General features: G+C 36.6%; 1 protein-coding gene across 21 annotated transcripts in view; it reads left to right on the top strand.

The window, feature by feature from the left end:
- LOC311441429 (uncharacterized protein) overlaps positions 1-16,490 on the top strand; it is a 312,197-nt gene that overhangs the window by 199,153 nt on the left and 96,554 nt on the right. For 2 of the 21 annotated variants that reach the window (XR_014695940.1, XR_014695945.1), the window contains one exon: positions 12,094-12,229. The exons of the other annotated variants lie outside the window; for them this stretch is intronic. The gene's annotated coding sequence lies outside the window, so the exon portion shown is untranslated. The remainder of the gene's footprint in view (positions 1-12,093; positions 12,230-16,490) is intronic. 21 annotated transcript variants of the gene reach the window in all.

Here is a 16,490-nt window from a genome sequence, read left to right as displayed (position 1 = left end):
GAGTTCTGTATCAGTGCCAAAGCTTGAAATTAACAAAGTTCACAGTAATCACAGAAACATGTGGCTGTTCTTAGCGAGATCATCTTAACACTGGAAGAAATGTCAACTTCAGAGGTCACCTAGCTCTGTGTCAACAGGAGAAGACCCTGAGTCAGAGTTTACAGTGTGTTCTTTATTTAGACAATCCAAAGCATTAAATGATTACGTAATACTGCTTAGATATTGCTAACATTTTAACATTTGTCCATGGATGTAAGGACAGGTACTGGGAGTTGAACCACACTTGGAGTTCCTGCCAAGGGAGGTGCTTTTCAGTAACTGAGTCCAAGAGTGACCAAATCAGGAATATGGGCATTTTCTTGCAAGCATAATCTAGGGTTTTGTTGTGTTTTAATTCGTTTGTTTGTTTCCAAGGAGGATACAGCACATCCTTAATGTACTGATAGTATGTAGTTAATAATGGACAAAGACAGTCATTTCCAGTAACATAATATAACCTCATAATATTAGATTCTTACCAAACCATACAATACACATACACATATCACATATATGCAATACACATACAATATCTGCCTCACCAACTGGTGGCAACTTAATTAGCAGAACACTAATTACTAAAGCTATGGGATCTTCATGGCCCCATTTTACAAACCAGATCCTTTTTCCAAAATCAAAAAAGCAATCTCTTTGCATTGCTCTTACCCATAAACCTCCTCTCTTACTCCCACAAGCTATTTTATGTTTTATCCCCCTTAGTTCCTTTATTTCTCCTGTGGACTTAAAGAAATGCTCACTCTTCCTTTTCTTTTTTTTTTTTCAGATTTTACTTATCTTTCTTTTTTTCATTTCATTGATTGCTGGTCTCTCCAGTGGGTCAAGTAAGCCACTTAGAGGGGTTTGGTTTGTTCACCTTTTTACCTCCTGACCTACCATTATTCAGTGCAGGATAAGAAGAGTTTTTAAAATCTGTTCTCTTTGTTTCTGTTGAGCAGGATTTCCTCCTACATCACACTTCTGACTAGTCTCCAGATTTGGGAAGCATGTAAAGTACTTTATTATTTAACCTTATTTAAGAAAAGGAGCATAACATTATTGAGATCTATTTCTTCTAAATGTGTAAGCCTCCTTTATTTAGACCAAGGCAGTCTCCACAAAAACACTGGTGTCTTAGCAAGATTATATGATTTAAAAAATATTTTCATGGTGCTGAGCGTAGCATTGCTGAACTTTTGAACACAAACAAAAGCTTGGAGACATCCTATAAGTGTGGAGAATGCTCACAGGAATCTGCATAGCTCTGATGCTCTGAGCAGCAGGGAGATGAGAGATGCAGGGTGGAGCTGCAGAGACAGGGAGGTAAAGAAGAAAGAGACATTTTGCATACAGTGGTTCATTTCTTTCAGACTGTTTTGTGTGTGTCAAGGCTTGGCTTTTTTGCATATCCATGTACTTGATATTTTGGGAGCAGTGGCATACCTTTGGTATATTTAGTTGATGTGTTGGTCTTCTTCAGCTTTTCAAGCACAAAGTGAAGCCTACACAGATAGTCAGTGCCCTACTTTGATATTGAAAGTGATTTTTTTTGTTTTGTTTTCCCTAATCTGTAATAAAAGAGGTGTTATCTCCTTCATTCCCTTGATGCATTTTAGATTTAAACGCAAGACCATAGTATGTATCTGACAGCCTTAGGTGTGAAGCAAAATCTATTTGAAACTGAAATTGAAATGAATCAACTGGGGCAGGAAACATTTATGAATATTTTCTTGTGGGAAAAAGGAGTGTTGTCAGATTTAACACCTGCCATGTCACATCCTTGAACAAGATGCTCATCCTAACTTGTGATTTTAAGAGGATCTTGGTATGTTAATTGTAAAATGCAGATAAAGATAAATTTGTTAAAGTAATTTCCTTGTTTATAGAAAGGTAAGAAAAGAGGGAAATCCACTAGGGGGTCAGAAAGTCTTAAAGATTTTTTTTTCTTCATTTTAGACAGAGTCTTTTTATATAAAAACTGAGTTCTATAACATATGTAAAAGTGAAATGGTGATTTGGAAGGCTATTAAGTGACTAGGTACAGAACAGGAATTTAGTTAGGTGCAGCTAAAGCTTCTAAGTTTAGAATCTGATTTCACAAATACTTCAGCATATATCTAACTCTGCACACAACCAGAGAGGAAGCAAGCATAAAGTTTAAGCACATCCACATGTTCCTTTAAGATTTTCTTGTGCGTTCTGTGAATTTTTTTTTTTTTTTTTTCACAAGTCCTGATATAAATTGATGGTAGCAATTAAGCAGGACAGCTTTGTTTGGGATTGTTTAATTCTATTTTACAAAGATAAAATTCCTTTTTTGCTTGAAGTTGAAAAAAAAATCTGTGAAGAATTAGATATTTTTTCCATATCATATATTAAACATGGTTTCATAGGGACTCTTACTTCTTTTGAGGGACTTTTAAAAATACATTTAAAACTGACTTAGCCTTTCTTATTCTTGCTTTCACTTGTGTCTAGCCTTGATTTTTTTTTTTTATTACAAGCGCTGTCAACTCTCAGGGCATGCTGTGACTGATCATTGTCTTCCAGAGACCTATATGGCTTTCACTTGTTTTTTTTTTTATTCTAGCAAGTCATTTCTCTATGGAGTTTTCCCTTCCGGTGCTGAATATTGTTTCAATATGCTAAGGCCCTACCATGTGACATGTTATAAACATACTGTTTATATGTATATTCTGCAGCAATATCTTTGAAAGGGGGAAAAAAAAAAAAAAAACAAAAAAAAAAACTTTTTATAGAAATGGGAGACAAATAGATTACTTAAAGAAGAAAGTACCAGCAACAGCTGTTTTCAACAGTTTGATATCTTATTGCATACATGTGGCCTGTGTCTTATAAACATATTTCTGAAAATCAGGGAAAAAAAAAGGCACTTCTTTTCTGGAATTCTTACAAGGGAGTATCAAGAGCAAAAATCACGCAGCTGTATCAAGTGATGAGCAAAGCAGGCTTGTAGCTGGAGCAATTCACTCAAATAAGGCATAGGATTATGTCATAACAATTTTATGTTTGGACTTAATCCACCAGGGCTGGAAATCAGAAAGCAAGAGATCTGAATAAAGCTGTCATTTTAAAACAAATTGTCCCTAATAATACTTTGTATTAGAAAGCATACCTCTTAACAAAAATGAAACTATTTCAAATTATTTAGTCACCTGTGTGTGTTTGCTATGATGTATAAGGGGGGAAAAAAAAAGTCTTTACATGAAATATTTACAGTGATATCTAATTTCTTCACCAAATTTAAGTGACAACACTGAAAGTCCTTTGAACATATGAATTTCATAGCAATGGTAGAATTATATAGCATGTATATTCTTGTGTCAAATACTTCTCATGTTGAGAAACTTGAAATTCAACATTGAATTTATTTGATTTTTGCCCCCTGATGCAAGCTTCGCATCAGAGGAGTTCATCCAGAGACTAGGCTTTCTCAGTCATCAGTGAAGAAAACTGTGTTTTAACATAATCCTACGAGTAATTAAAAGACAATCAAGTACAGATTTTACACAGGAAATTCATGGGGTATAATGCTATAAAGTGTATGTAGTTAGTGATTTAGTGAATACTAAATAAAATAAAAATACCTGGTAGAAGAAAGAAGAGAGATTTAAATCCAAAACTGAAGGGTTCTGCAGTGTAGTCAGTAACCTTTTAGGAAATAAAATCTTATTTGTACTCCTAATTTCAGAGATTAGGTTTGCAATAAGGTTTTGGAGGGTTACTGGTGGGAGCCTCTTCATGACACGTTCCCTGCTGGAGGAACATTGCACAGAGCACTTCATTAGAATCATAGAATCATAGAATATCCTGAGTTGGAAGGGACCCTTAAGGATCGTCAAGTCCAACTCTTGACACCGCACAGGTCTACCCAAAAGTTCAGACCACGTGCCTAAGTGCACAGTCCAATCTCTTCTTAAATTCAGACAGGCTCAGTGCAGTGACCACTTCCCTGGGGAGCCTGTTCCAGTGTGCAACCACCCTCTCTGTGAAGAACCCCCTCCTGACGTCAAGCCTAAATTTCCCCTGCCTCAGCTTAACCCCGTTCCCGCGGGTCCTGTCACTAGTGTTAATGGAGAAAAGGTCTCCTGCCTCTCGACACCCCCTTACGAGGAAGTTGTCGACTGTGATGAGGTCTCCCCTCAGCCTCCTCTTCTCCAGGCTGAACAGGCCCAGTGACCTCAGCCATTCCTCGTATGTCTTCCCCTCAAGGCCTTTCACCATCTTTGTAGCCCATTAGTATCTTAATCACAAATACAAAATTATGTGGCAATGTTATGACTGATCTTATTATTTAAATTAGATATGGGATTATACCAAACGGCTATTTTGAGATTAAGCTGCATTGCTAACCTTTTCATGGAATGTTATATCCCATTGCAGCTTTCAGATTATTCAGTATTTGTTTACATTATTACACTAAGTGAATTCAAGTGTATACCACATATGTATGCCTTAGTTTATGGCAATATTGTGGAAAATAAAACACTTAAAAAATAAAATTTAAAAGGTATTGTGTTGTTAATAGCTACAGGTTTTTATCTGAGACTCATAAAAATCATGACTGGATGAATGAATGGCAATAGCATGCACTCAATTATATGTGTATGTGTGTCTGGATATATTTACCTTCAGAAACAACATAATCCCTTTGGTTTTGTGCAGGATTAAATTTACCTGAGATAATGCATTCATAAGACAAAAGACCATTCATATCTTTTTACATATAATTTTAGTTGAACAGGTGGGTGTCATAAGACCTAGGCTTATTTCTGATATTTAACTAAAAAAAAAAAATCTCGTTTGTTTATTTTCAGACATTTTAAACCTTCAAGGAAAATAGGGTGCAACTTAGAAAGCTTAAATGACCAGCCTGCCAATAGTACTGTTTAATCAGATATGTGGGACATTTATATTCAGCAAAGACTCTGCTGCATTTTAAATCCATTCTTCCATTTGCTTCATGAATTTCCCTGATTAGCTATGAATCATAGGCTTGTTTTGATTCTAACAAGAGTCATTGCTAAATAAATGTTTTTAATTCTGGGCTGGGAAGCTACCAGAGAAGTTGAAGGGATGAATTTGTCAAGTCAAAAAGTCTTTTCAAGCTTATCTGAGTATCTTAATTGTATCTTATCTTGAAGCTGGTTGGGTCGGGGTGAAAGTGGTCTTGTTTATGTTCAGAAATGAAATTCTAAATTTGTCCAACATGACAGAAGCAGACTTTGAATCTCATCTCGGAACATCTAAGGAGCAAGTTCCAATGTACAGTCCTCCTTTGCTAGCAGCAGAGATAATCTGTTGGATAAAAAGAGCTGTCTGTAGGCCAGCAAAGTGAGCCTGTATTGTTGTAGGTGTACTCGCTTGGATGAACGTTGTGACTTGCCGTGCACTGGGTGGTATTTGATTGTGTGTTTTATTTCATTGCAGTGTCTTACTATCATTTTAACAAGCTCTCTCCAGAAATAGAATGGATTTGGGGATGGAGAGAGAGAAGTTCTTGTTGTTTTTGTTTTTATGCATGTGTGTATATATATATACACACCACCACCTCCTCCCTCCCTCCCTCTCCCCCTTCCCCCCCCCCCCCCCCAAAAAAAAAAAAAAAAATAAAAAAAATATATATTTGCTCTTACATGTAAGGTCATTATCAGGAAGTAACCTTGTATATTTTTTATTATCACACTTCAGAAGTCAAGAGAAAATAGTGATATATGGCATTTTTGATGTATTTAATTACAGATATTGTGGGGGTAAGAAACAAAACAACACAAAACAATCTTTAAGGAAGTTAACCATACTTGAAGGTAAACCATACTTTGTAATGCAAGACTGACAAAATCCGCAGCATTATGGAACAGCTGTATGGCAATGCACTAATAAATGTGAGGACTCCAAGGTGATGGGCAGGATGTAAGCATATGAGATCTGATTTTTGCAGGTATGGCTACAAATGATCAAAGTTTGTCTAATTCATGTCTAATTCATACATCTGTTCTGCCAGGCATTGCTGCTGTAAGTGAAATACATGGGGAGGAGGGAAATGGTCAGTAGGTGCTAATCTGCACATGTGTAATTAGGTTTGCAAAATTTTTCTGGGTTGGTGTTCTGGGCTGACCACCAAGTCCAGCACTAATGTGTAGAAACCGGAGATGCTTGCAGTTCTGAGAATCCAAAGCTTTAGTGCAGTGATGGAAACTTAGGCAGAAAATGCCAAGTAAATGCCCACAGGTTTGAAAATGTTGAATTATGTTATCACTGTGCAGAAGGCTTTCTGGTTTTGCTTCTTAGAATCAAACAGAATGTTCAGTGCCCCCCAGGTATACACGCATTTTTAATAACTCTTTATCCTGCTACCCATTTCGAAGCAAAAACTAAGCCATAAAAAATAATAGAGATGGGAAAAAAATAAATGTTTTAATGAAACCATGACTTAGCTTCAGCCAAAAGGCATACATCATAAGATGGTTTACAGTAGTAAGCAAATTAATATGGTAGTGAGCTTTCTGTACCTTTCCAATTAGGGCACATATCAATGTATTTTTATGGAAATGTTGTATAGTTTATATTTTTAATGCATTACAAAATGTGAAGGTAGTCTACAGCCTGCAACATAAGGCTCCCTGAGGCTCACATGCATTACATAACCCAGTTGTGCTAATAAACCTTTATATACCATGTTTTGCCAGCTCAGCTCTTAGCACAGCCTCAGAAGCTCAACCTGCTTAAATTTATGGGAAAACAACAACAGCTTGAAGAAGAAAAATGTGGTAGTATGTGGAGAGGAGAAAGGAAATATTCCTGTTCTCCCTGCTGAGATGACAAATGATGAGTCTTTTTCTTTTTTCTTTCTTTTTTTTTCTTTTTTTTTTTTTAATTATTAAACTCACAGTATTCCCCTCCCTTTCTAGAAGAAAAACTAGTCTTAAGAAAAAGAAATTCAAAGATCATAAAGCATGAAGAGAAAGAGGAATTGATCTTGGATACAAGATGGGATTGAGTTATAATATAACAAGTTACAGGTCTTTTCCTACTGAAAGGCAGAACCAATTGATTTATTATCATGACTCCCAGCTTGCATTTTTTAGGAAGGAACTGTAGACGCTAGGTAGCACGTCCCCTTTGATTTGCCACACTATATCTTAATTACCAATGCTAGAAGTTCATGTGGTAGTATTTTCCAACTTCAAAGGCTTCAGCAGCTTAAACAGCATGAGTGGATCAGTTTTGTAGGAGCGCAGAGTGACAACAATGTGGTGTCTTCATATTTAGAATTGTCAGTTCATTTTTTATTTAGCGTACATCAAAGTGAAAATAGGCACACAGGAAAGAGAATAGGTTTATTCAGCAGTGTCTTCGTTTGTTATCAAAGGAGTTGAAAACATCTTCTGTTTCAAGAACTGGAATTAAGAGCTACAGTCAATGTAGGTTTGTTGTTTTTGATTTGTTTTTTCTGTTTCTCTCTCTCTTTTTTTTTTTTTTTTTTTTAATGAAAAAGGCAAATTATCTTAAATGTCTTTTCTAAGTATCTGTTACAGTCTTTCGTATTTGCAATTTACATTAGCATAGCTCCAGTAAAGTCTGTGCAGTTATACTGGGGAAGAAAATCTAACTCATTAAATGTAGGATCCAGGGCATGGTATGGGAAATTTTACTTCTATAGAGTAAATATAGAGTTCAACAAGCCATTTGGGTAGTTATTTTAGTTTAAGAATGTAAATAGCCTTTTCTTAATATGACTGCTATCTTATTATGAGATCATAGAAATAAGAAAATCCATTTTCAGAGACATAAGAAAATCCAGTTTTGAAATGCAGCACCATGATGATACAGCAGTGGTGCACGATCCACTCCAAACTGAAGCATCCTAATTGGTGGGGAAAGCTAGAGGACTGAAGCATCTTTAATCATGGTGGGGTTGGCTAGACGGTGATTACCTTAGATAAATGTGAATGTCAGTTTTAGAACAGAAATATCCACAATGCTATAGCAATCTATTTTATATTGCAATAGAGGACTGAGATGTAGCGTAAATTCTTATATAGATTATGTTAAATAATTACTTAGAAATGAAAATATACACAGCATGAGTTTATACCCATCTATTTATTCAATCTAATGAGGATTCTTCTCAGTGTTACCTTTTATTGCATGTTGAATTCTCTTAAATTAGCATTGCTGTTTATGAATGCACTGCTGGAGAAAAAGACTTGTTGGCTTCTTCTGCAATGAAGGATAGCTGAAAGGTCATTATATTTCTTGCTGGTTTATGAAACACAGTCTATAATTGCTGCATCAGGTACAAAATCTATTTTCCTCATCTGTTGATTGCCAGAGGGGATGGGTTCAAATATGTTTAATCTCTGTACTATAATAAGAAAAAATATTTTTGCTCCTCCAAGTGCCCTGACTATGACTATAAATTAAAATAATCAGCATCAGTAGAGGAAAACAAGAGGAAAATGTTATGATAAAGCATATGAAAATGAATGAGAGGACATCTCACATCGACATAATAACAAAATCATAATATGTTTATAAAAGTATGGATATCATCTTGTCCAGAGACTGTCTGAAAATCTTTTATGCTTGAAAAATATTGAGTTATAAGTAATATGTTTAATACATCAGCATTTTAAGTGCTGATTTGTTAGTACTATCTGCCAATACTGCTAAGTCAGGGAATTATTTTGTATATTGTAAATCTTGCATAGATGTATGTCTCAATCAGCTAAGCTTTTCAATGCCCTTTTCTCCAAAGGAAGTACCATCATGCTGTAATAACCTTTCCATTGTTCCTCATGGGGAAGTTCCCCATATCCTCCTCCCTCCCAGCTCTTTTTTCTTTAATTTAAGAATTATTAAATTGATCAATTCAAAACATCCACTGGTACATAATACCAAAATACTTGCACAGTGCACTGCACTTAATCACGACATGCCTTATCAGGAATCTCTTTAATCTCAGAGAACTGATTTCAAAATAATGGTAATAACTGTTGTTTAATTGGAATGGTAATTCTGTAAATAGAAGACATCCGTCTTTAGTTTTGTCAAATTTGCATCCAATCTTTGCATCTCTGTGTAATCTGTATAGATTACACAGCGGAAAAAAAGAAGTATGATTTATTTCAAGTGAAATAAGAGAACAAGCGAAATGTGTAATATCCTTTGACCCTCAAGTCTGTCTTGACTACTCTTGTTTTCCTCCCATTTCTCTTCCTCTAATGCATACCTGTTCCTTAGACTTGAAGCACAGTCTGGATGTCTCAAGGTTTACAGCGCAAGCACTGTGTAAGGATCTGAATGAGAAGATCTTAGTCAAAGGAAGCAGAAAGAAAACTCCAGGCCTTCCATCTGTGTCTCCAGCTGACTAATATTTCCTTTAACCCCCAGTTAAGTTTCTTGCAGCCTGTCTCCACCGTCATCTCTTCTGTTTTCTTTCCTCTGCATCCACAGTGTATTCTTTGTATACTTTCGATTCCCTGAAAGTGGGCTTGTGAAGGTTTCCAAAAATCTGTTTATGTCTGCGTTACTCCATTCATTACATATTCACTCCCAGCCCCTCCCTTTGCCCTGTGAGGAGGGACATTACTCTTCTGCCTTTATGCTGGCCCAGCAGCTGAATTCCTCAGCCTGTTTCCTTAGGTGTTATGGTTTGTCTGTTCCCTGGTACTTTCTAACCTTTAATCTTGCTTAGAAAGGGTGAAGGCCCACATAATATGCCATCTCTGGTGTAGGGATTGGTGCTATGAATGAGGAGTAGTAGACAGTCGAGACTTGATTATACAATATTTATTATACAGGAACAAAGTAAAAACCTTGTAAGGTTTTTAGGGCATTGTAAGGCCATACCTCATATTCAGGCATGCCGAGTTCTGCAGGTCTGGACACACTGATATACAGATTCAGATCCCTTTCCTTTTCTTTTTAATATTCAAGTGGACGCTGGGTCTGTTTCTCAGACATGTTGCTCATAGCTCTTCGTAGTTCTGCCCAATATGATAAATCCTGACCTAAATTTTATGGCCTATGTTTTGCAAAACAGTCTTTGTAATGGATATTAGATTTATGTCACTGTATATAGAGGGCAGGACTTTCTTTTTCATCAGTAGGGAATAAAGAAGGCAGTAATGTTTCTTTTTTTTGTGTGTTGCTGGGTCAAGGTTTAACTTAAACAATGAGCAGTGAGAGGCAAGTGCGGTCACTGCATCTAATGGTGATGGTGGTATGAATTCACTTTTCTCCAGCTTTTGGTAACCTGTCTTAATAGGGCCCTGACCTCTGCTTTCACAGTGTCATGCACAGTAGAAATAACAAACCATGAAAAAGTGAAGTGTGATGGCAGGATCTATTGGGGTTAAATTCTTCCAGCAACCTTTGAAAACTTGATTCTGCAGCAATAGGAAGAAGCAGGATGTCCATGGCAATCAGTACAGTGATTGTGTCATACAAACTTGCAATAGAATATCTAACGCTTTTGCTCTCAATTTTGTTCAAGGAAAATGGAAAGAGAGAGAGAGAGAGATCATTTGCATCAACTATTTTAAAATGTATTTTGAAAAGACTTTGATGCAGAGTTTAATATTAATGAGAAACAGGATCTCAGTCTGTTACTGATATATCTTCTCTCCAACACTAGTCCAAATTTTTGCCTTACAAATACTGTGATGTTAATCGAGTGGAAACAGATGGGAATACACAAACGTGTGACTGATTTTTGCAATGGGTGCTAGCCTGTCCTATTTAGTCCTTAGTAAATGCAAAATTTAACAGAATTTATGCTGTACTGTACAATGATAACCGAATATTTTGCTCAAGAAATTCAGGATCGGGATTGTCTCTTTACTCACTTAAGCTTAGGTGATTCAAAGTGAATATAATATTGCTTCTTTAATCCTTAAGAGTTCTTTATGATTTAATTAAGGTTTACAAAACTCTTAACTCATAAGGTAAAGGATACTGTATTGAACAAAAGTGTTGTTATTAGTGAAAATTCATGCTCTTCCTGGAAAACGAGTGGGTAGATTTTTGAACAATGTGACCTGTTTGGATATTTACATGTCATACAAGAATACATGTAGTTGGAGGAAGTCTTGGGGCAGAAGTAGAAAAATTTGCTTTGGCAAGCATGCTTTAAAAAAAAATAAAAAAAAATTCTTATCAAATCACAAAGTTGTTTGATTAACTAACTGTAAAGACTTATCTTTTAAAGAATTCATATCACAGCCTAACCAAAGTGAAACAACACAGGATTAGGTGTAACCTGTTTTCTTTCAATATGAGAGAACTTTCAGGAGTAAAATGAGAAAGACAGCTACTTGTGCCTAACTGACACTGGCTGTATTACCATTAAGGGATCCCAGTGTAGATACAATTCTGATTTGGGTAAGTTTGGTGTGGCTCAGTACATTGTGACACCGTCTAGTTTGTGGTAAGACAGAGACAGGTTAAAAGACATGGAAGAAGAGGTGGAAAGAAGCACAATAAGGGCATTTGTAATACAAGGAATAACTGAGCAGCATCCCTATAGCTGTTCTGTACTCACATGTACTGCAGTTTAAGATTCCAGATTTTCATGATGAGTCAGGATAAAATGTATTTGAAAATTCAGTTATTTCTGTAGGGTAGAAAATCTCTTGCCATTTATCATATGATGTTCAGTTTGCAAGTCTGCAGTCATACCCAATGCTGTTTTTTTGTCATCCTAGTCTGCAAAGGCCCAAACAGAGGTCAGGGCTCTCTTGAACAAGGTGCTGTTGTAGCAGCACTGCTATTGGCATATGAAAGAAAACTGTGTTATGAGAAGCTATTGAGACTGTCCAAGCTGAGACAGAAGCTGAGTGTCACAGCAGGGGGAATAGGGAAAAAGGTGGCAGTGACTGTGTGAGGCTCGGAGACCATGCGATCTGGCCTCTCTCAAATGACGTATCAATTGAATGATTTCTTCTCTCAGTGAACTATGCCTGCAAGAAAGTGCAATCTAAATACGCAAAGAAAAATATTGTGTGTGCATGTGTATATCTGTATACGCAGGACCACACTTGAAAAGGAGCTGAGGAGGATTATTAATGATGAGAGAAGAAGATGGGGAGATCTGTAAAGAATGTGGAGAAAGACATCTGGTGTATGTGAATGTGAAGGCTGTTCCAGATATGCAGCAAGACAAAAGGTATGTGTGTAGAAAGGAGACCACGGGAAGAGAGAAGGGACTACTGGAGAGTAGGGCAAGAAGATAAAGTGTGGAGGAAGGGAATTTATGAAGTATTGTGACTGAAACCATGCCTGTATTGCTCAGTGCTCCCCAAAGCAAGCATTATGAGATGAAGAATAAAGTGCAGTGGAGTTCAAACAAAATGTACTCCATTGTTAGAGCAGTGCTCTAAACCACCTGAAATATTATAACTGTTACCTGTGGCATCATTAATGTCCTGGGATTGTTTCATAAATCAGACACTAAAACATAATAGAGTAGAGAGGGTCGGTATTTTATATAAAGATGAGATTGAATTGTAAGAGAATTAATGATACCATCATTACAGCTTTTAATCTATTTTATAGAGAACTATTTCTCCTTTTATGAACAACTTGTCCTTTAGAGAAGAATTCTCTAATATTTCTGAGTAAGCAATTTTTAATTTTTTTTTTCTTCTGTGTGTTTGAAATAATTATCTTTTGTTCAGCATCTTCCTGAGAAAATAAATAAGGTCTGTAGCAGTTTCTTTGGTCTTGAGCAGATGGATTAGTCTCTGTGGACACAAGTACAAGAAGTTTCGCTCAGGCCAAGTCCAGCTTTGTATGGTATGCTTCTGACTATAAGTAAAGCACATGGTTACCGGTCTGATTTGTGTCCCTATCACTAAAGCCTGAGTAATTTCAGATGGAAAGATAGACATATCTCCCTGGACATTCTGGAGAAGGAAAAAAAAAAAAAAAGAAAAAAAAAAAAAAGAGTTAACTGCAGGAAGAACTAAGTTTAAACAAAGAGAAATTAATGATTCCTCAAGTAGACTCTGCACTTTCTTTGTAGTACTTTGTTTCTTAATGAAAAGGTTAATATTTATCATTAATTTAGATTGGAAGAACGTCTTTATTTATTTATTTATTTATTTATTTATTTATTTTACTCATTAGCCCTTTGCTTTTTACTTTTGCACGTTGTACATTGACCCGCATTCTCATTCAGAAGTTTCTTTTGGGGTAATTACTCCATTCCAAAGATTATGCCCAGTCTAACAAAGCAAATGAAAACCTACCCTTCAATCTCAACTGTAATCAGTTCATAACAAGCTCTCTTTTCCTGTGCTTCATTACTGTGACAAAATCTCTTTTTCATACCTCTAAATGATAAGGCAGGGTGGAAAAAAATCATTTTCCTTCGCCAGGCATGCATGAAAGTGAGATGGGCTTAAGCATGCAGAATTGATTTATTTGCATTCTTCTATTGCCTTGGATGCTGCATCTTTGAAAGAAGTTAATATCATATTTTTGATTTGGCCTATGGAATGACAGGCCCTGGCAATCAAGCATGCTTATTACAACAGATAAATAATCTAGACCAATGGAGTCCCAGTGTGTATTGATTCATTTGGAAATGTGGCAGACTCTTAGCAAAAAGCATTTTGAAATCTGTTGGCTGGATGCTGGGCAGGGTGAGCAAAAATGCATTTTGGAATTGGTTAGTCCTCCTGACAAATCTATCTTTATATGCTTTTCTTAATGATTATGACAATCACTCTAACCCCATCAACCAGTTTCTTGTAATGCTTCTCTTTTACATTCGTTTTTTCCACTCTTCACATTTTTGTCTGTCTCCTGCTTTCCTGAAGGCTGCTTATAGTAAGTCATTGGTGTCAGCAGGGAGTGATGACATAACCATGGATTTCCTATTTGCTTTAAAAACAGTACACAATTCTAGTGCTAATCTAATATCTCACATAATTCACTACAAAACAAGTTTGCTTACTCGAATATCTCCCAGTCTCATTTCCCTGTTCAGCCTCCATCTTCAAGGAATCCCAGTCTCATTTTTTTTCAGTTCACACAATGAAAGGTAGGAGTGCACTGCTTTCCATGACTCTGGTGTGAGTTTGTTAATTAAATTCAGATTCTGTGAAGGGTGATCATTTTAAGAGAACAGCAAAAAAGATATGCCAACATTGCTGCTTTTTGCTGATCCTGGAAAGGGACCTTGGCTTAACCACGAATTCTAAATTTGTCAAACTGTTCTTCTATTTATTTTTTTTTTTTTTCTGCTGGGGGAAAAAAAAAAAAAAAAAAAAAAAAAAAAAGAAAGAAAAAGCTATCTTTCGATTATAGTAGTGGTATTCTGCATTTTCTGCTCTCAGATCAGGAAGTCCTTAGTGAAGTAAACACCACATCATACCTTGAGATGATCACAAGACATATCTCCATCTATGAGAATGATAGTGGGAGGCCAAAAATACACTGGAAAATTAAGGCCCAATCAAAACTGGAACCCAGCAGTTCAGTTGTTGCTTGTTTTAGTCCCTCAGTGGAGCATTAGTGGAATTAGTCTGAAGAGACACACAGCTAAATGAGAGTCTGATAGCTCGTGATGTCCTGAAGCCCGTCTGTGGGCTTTGCATTCATATTCCAAGGTATTAAAAAAAAATAATAAAAAAATCCTGAAAACATGACCTGACAAGATTTTATTTATTTATTTTTTATTATTATTTTTAAATTTCTGGTTTAGAGACGCAATGGAGGAATTTTTTACTTTTTTATTATTATTTTTTTTAATAAAGCAAACCTTTTTAGAAACACAGCAGTCTAAAATCCTTTAGAATGTGTGAATAAACATGTGTTCATATCTTTATGCATCTGATTTTGCATTAGATAGGTTCACAGTTTAAATATTAAGCAGGAAGCAGCAAAATGTAGTCAGGAGGTACAATGCCAGTGGCAGGTATCTCATCTCAAGTGGAATATTGATCGGGCAATCAAGGAAGCAGCTTTCCTGCCTCTCTGTCTAGAAGAACTTTGATACCCAACTCAGTGTTAAAACTGCCAGCCTGTCAGTGATTTCAGATTAAGTGTCTGCACTTCAGGAAAAGGAGTCCATAAATTAACTTCTAATGCTGATGACATTCAGAAAGCAAGAGGCTTTCATTGGCATTCATGGTTCAGCACATTTGGACTGGCAGATTTTTAGCTCCCATTTGCCATCCAGCTTCACAAGCCATGATGGGGTTATGACTTCAGTATTGTAATATTTCAGACAGCTTTGCAAAAGAAGCTGAGCGCAGTTATGATTTCAGGCAGTTATCAGAAGGGAGAACAGACCAGCAACAAGGCTTTTTCTTTAGTAAACATGCCTGTTAGAGATGAGCCCTGAGGAAGTTTACTTGTTTCATCATATGTATGCACTGTAGAATTTGCCTTTTAATTAGTGTTGAAGTGGGACCATGTTAGGGTCTTTGTTTTGTTCAGTGGTAGACGTATGAGAATAAGGAAAGAAAACCATATACAAAGCTATTGAGTAGAAATGCCTGGCTGACTTTTGGCAGTCCACCCTTCTTCACCTTAGTCTCATCCCTTTGCAGAACTGTAAATATGGAGTAGAGCTTTTGTTGGAAGCCATGTAATTCTTGTTCCGCTGTAGGTCTTGAGTGGTCTATTGACAACAGGTAAACAGAAATTCTGCTGATGGTGACCACTGCTGTAACACTACAGGAAATGATCTGTGTTGCAAAATTTTAGTTTTACTTGTACGTTAAGAATTTCCCATGTGTGTTCCCATAATTTAATTTCTGTAAGAGAACAAAAATAGTAAACTGCAAGTGTGATTACTTAAAAAAAAAAAAAAAAAAAAAGCAACTGCTATTGCATAAAACAGCGTAATATTTTTTCTCTGGCATTTCTAAAACAAGTTTTAAAATATAATGATAAAGAGTTATAGTCCTACTGTCGTGGTTTAACCCGACCGGCAGCTAAACACCACGCAGCCGTTCGCTCACCCTCCCCCCCTCCCTCTCTGGGACGGGGGAGAGAAATGGAAAGTGAAGCCCGTGAGTTGAGATAAAGACAGTTTAATAAGACAGGAAAAAAAATAACAAAATAATAATAACAATAATAATAATGATGATACAATGGTGATAATACGAAAGTAATAATAGTATGTACAAACAAGTGATGCACAATGCAATTGCTCACCACCCGCTGACCGATGCCCAGCCTAACCCCGAGCAGTCCGGCCCCCTCCCCCCGGCTAGCCACCCCTATATATTGTTTAGCATGACGTCAGATGGTATGGAATACCCCTTTGGCTAGTTTGGGTCACCTGTCCTGGGTCTGTCCCCTCCCAGCTCTTACTGCACCCCCCAGCCTGCCCGTTGGCAGGACAGAGCAAAGGCTGAGATGTCCTTGGCTTAGTATAAGCACTGCTCTGCAACAATTAAAGCATCGGGGTG

Source organism: Aythya ferina (assembly GCF_964211825.1).
Source record: "Aythya ferina genome assembly, chromosome: 9".
Taxonomy (NCBI): Eukaryota; Metazoa; Chordata; class Aves; order Anseriformes; family Anatidae; genus Aythya; species Aythya ferina.
Note: the sequence above shows the minus strand (reverse complement) of the source record. Positions and strands in the feature narration are given on the sequence as shown.